Source organism: Amphimedon queenslandica, unplaced genomic scaffold (assembly GCF_000090795.2).
Source record: "Amphimedon queenslandica unplaced genomic scaffold, v1.1 AMPQUscaffold_12134, whole genome shotgun sequence".
Lineage (NCBI taxonomy): Eukaryota > Metazoa > Porifera > Demospongiae > Haplosclerida > Niphatidae > Amphimedon > Amphimedon queenslandica.
This window is the reverse complement of record NW_003547627.1, coordinates 1-3,718: the sequence shown is the minus strand read 5'-3', so window position 1 is coordinate 3,718 and position 3,718 is coordinate 1. Positions and strand designations below refer to the sequence as shown.

At 37.5% G+C, this 3,718-nt stretch overlaps 1 long non-coding RNA gene across 1 annotated transcript; it reads right to left on the bottom strand.

Moving 5' to 3' along the window:
• Positions 1 to 1,622: 1,622 nt before the first annotated feature.
• LOC109588364 (uncharacterized) lies at positions 1,623 to 2,987 on the bottom strand. Its single transcript, XR_002188115.1, has 4 exons — positions 2,905 to 2,987; positions 2,806 to 2,853; positions 2,040 to 2,104; positions 1,623 to 1,840 (listed from the first exon to the last, which is right to left on the bottom strand). It is a non-coding gene; the product is annotated as an uncharacterized LOC109588364 (long non-coding RNA).
• Positions 2,988 to 3,718: the final 731 nt, after the last annotated feature.

Below are 3,718 nucleotides of genomic sequence, written 5' to 3'. Positions count from 1 at the left end.
CTCATAATTAGTGGGCGGTATAACCAGTAAACCGCCACCTCCCTGATCATCAATTGCTTCAACTGGGGTGTCTTCTTCCCATGGTGCAGCTTCATGAGCACTCGAAGCTCCAGGTACCACCCACTCTCCTTTATTGGATATCTCTGGGAGTTTGTTACTTCCCAAGACCCACTCATTATGACTGAAATCATTATCAGTAGATGAGGCTGCTATGAAATCAGCAACAGTAGCTGTAGAGGCACTTGTGGTCTGTATTGGAGAATGGTCACTTGTTTTAAAATCCCGTATTTTGTTGCTAGTGGGAAAAGGCTGTGTGATGTAATCCCCCACTCTCAGAACTTCTGCTTCAGGGAGAGAAGTAGGCTCATCTGAATCATCTAATTCTGCCTCATTTTCATCTGCAACTACTGTACTCTGTAGATATGCTACGGCATAATATAGCGCAAGGATCTGGGCATTCTCTTCTCCGGCAGTGGTACTGGTGGTTCCAGTGTCCTCTACTTGAAGCTCAATGCTTGGGTCCGCTGGTGTTGATGAGAGGTTTGGTGGCTGATCAATTGTTTGATTCCCTTCAGCAGAGATTGTTAGTTCTTAATCTAAAAGGAAAAATGAGGAAGTGGAATGTTTTGGCACATTCAAGATAATTGGGATAATACAGTTGTGATATAGTATGATAACATTAGAATCTACAATGCACACATGTAACAGTAATTGTAAATTGTAATTAACAGTTACAAAAAAAGAATGTATAACAGTATATTTTGTATAGCTGGTGTATTCGTGTAAAATGAGAGTTAATTTGTGCATTTTATTAAAGGGACACATGCACGGAAGCACGTCATCTTGAAAAACTGGCCCGTTTTTCAAGATGACATCATTAATGATGACGTTTAGTGTTGATAACTATTCATAACGTGCGGCTGCGCCCCTAATAATTAAGGCAAAATGGCTACTCGAGTGGCTACTTGTAAATATTCCTGGTGTTTCTTCACTAAAAAGAGTATCTTGGGGTGGCAAAAGAGCTAATTCTGTTCGAGAGAAGTGTTCTACAGATGCCTACTCCCGGTTCTGCGACTGATTGCTGTCTCTACTCTCTACGCGTGTCTAAACACGTGTCATAACTATTAATTAATGATCTGTTGCACGCCCAATTTAATGTTTACTTCCTCTACAGTAACGTGTGCATTCTATTTCCGTGAACGTGTCCCTTTAACTTCAAAATTTAGGCCCTGAGATACTGTTATTTTAACTATCATGATATTTATCTTGTGTGCATGGAACATGATAATTGACAATTTACAGCTGAAATCATCTTCTAATTAATTTGGCAGTTTGGCACCTTCCTCCACTCTAGTGGCTGTGAGTCAAGGAAGGTATCCTTTACTACTACAGCTTGCTTCAAGCCCTTGCTACATGTAAACGTGTTTTTAGTATAGCAGGACAGTGTTTCTTGAACTTTGTATTATGTACTAGCTAGTACATGTTTTACAAATTAATATTACATGCATTGCTATGTGCAATGACTGAATTCTTAAATACATGTACATGTCATGTACATTGTAAATCATTGTATTTTCCACATGTAAATGCAATGGCTAAACTATCATGATAATTGATTTCAGTAGTAACAATGTACATGGGCGTATGTGGCAAAAGTAATATAATTATACATGTACATATACAACAGTACATTCAATGTGTATTCATGTGTCTTCACTGTCTTGTAACTTTGTATATTACAAACAGCTACTTGTAAACATTGTTTATTAAGCTCTGTTTATTTGTTTATTCTGAATTTTTACCTGTAGTGGCACGTTGATCTTGAGCCTCACATTCTTTACTACATAAAAATAAATGACAAGTATACATATACATATACATGTAGTAACATTTGGCAATTTCCTAAAACCAGAAGTTCTTGAAATTAGATGCCGTAACATGTACAGGGGACAGTTTTATTTTTTAAATTGGCTTCTCTCCTTTTTGTGAAAAGTTACACGTAGACATGCTGACATTTTCTAAATATGCATGTAACTTACTTTTTTTTAAAATTCCTTGTCAGAACTCATCACTCCTTTTTATATCTTTAACTCTTTCAAAATCTCTGTAGAGATAAGTGAGAGGTACTGTGCAGAATAAATTGTGTAATACATGTACATGTATCTGTGTATGAGTGATTGAGCATATACCATATAGCGGGTATATTTTGTCTGGAAAAATGTTCGTTCTAAGCAAGATTTAAAATTTTGTTCGTTTTATTTTCGTTCTGAGCAGCCATTTTGCACACGTGGCATTGAGGAAACGCCCTTTTTGTTTGGAAAATATTTGTTCCACAAGGAATGAGAACAAAAAGAACAAAATTAAACTTGGACAGAATATACCCACTATACAGTACATGTATGTACAATGTACATGTACACGCACAGTATGTGTATATTGTATTGATTAAATTACGCCTATCACTATCAATTGAATAAGAAAATCTCCGTTCCCAGCCTTGAAGCCATTGTGACAATCCCATTCAGCTTAATCACTACCAAAATGTCCTACCTCTGCCCCACCTACTGCATGCCTTCTACATACATTGTATATGTTTGTAGCCCTAGCTACATGTATTTAGTACCAAATCCCCAACTTTGACTGAAAAACCATTATTTTTTGGCTTAAAAACTCTCTGCCAAACCAATCCAAGTAGGAAAGAGATCAAGGGGATTTAGTGGGGCTTGACTTTATCGATATTAATAAGCACATGTATGTGAGACGGGAGTGTTGTATTTTGATGGCTTGATTTTGATTGGCACTTACTGTACAAATTAGTGTAGGAGGCTTTAAGACTTCTATGTGGAAGTGTGCCTATTTGAAAAGTGATATCATTTATTTATAATACAAATAAAAAACACTTACAGAACAATTTGATCAGATAGTTGACTTTTTCATTTACTCTAATATCTATGACTTTTCAGTTTCACAACAATCCAGCTCTGCCCATATGGGGAAAATTTGGAAGATTTGTACCATTAAATTCTCACATACATGTAGGTCCCGGGAGGGGGGGAATACAAGTGCATTATTACTCATTCAATTTGTTATTAAGGCCCCCCTGTCCCCCTGTTGGATACTTCTATAAACAATGATAAATGTTAATGAAAATACAGCTGTTAATGCGTTACTCACCCGGTAGGAGGTGCAAACAGTTTCTAGAAACCAGTAGGAGTTCCTATTACTATTCTTATAATAACGACTAATGGTCTGTTCCATGCTGAGGACTGTGCTTTATTCTGTAGCGCCACATTTATTGATTGAGGACAATCCTTTCTGACGCTGCTATTGATATCAACCAGCTCATAGAAATTCTCATGAGTTGGCTCAGGAACTAGTGGTGACACATCCTCCCTTGCTTCCATTTAGCAAATGAAATGAGCCCCACCCAGGCTGAACTTGCAATAGAGTGGGAGTGGTCACCCTTTGATCGATCGGCTTCTAAGAGAGATTCGGCAAAGACAGCAATCTATGATTCAATCGGTGCGATCATATGATCTATCTTTCTCCTGCCATGCTGGCTCACGTTACCAGGTATATATAGCTTTGGCATGCATGGAGATTTATGGTGATAGATCTTTGTATTATCAAGAGTGGATAATTATTTAGGGAGAGTGTCTAACCCGCCTATATTCTGTGATACCACAGCGCGTAAGTTTACATAGCATGGTTATTAGCA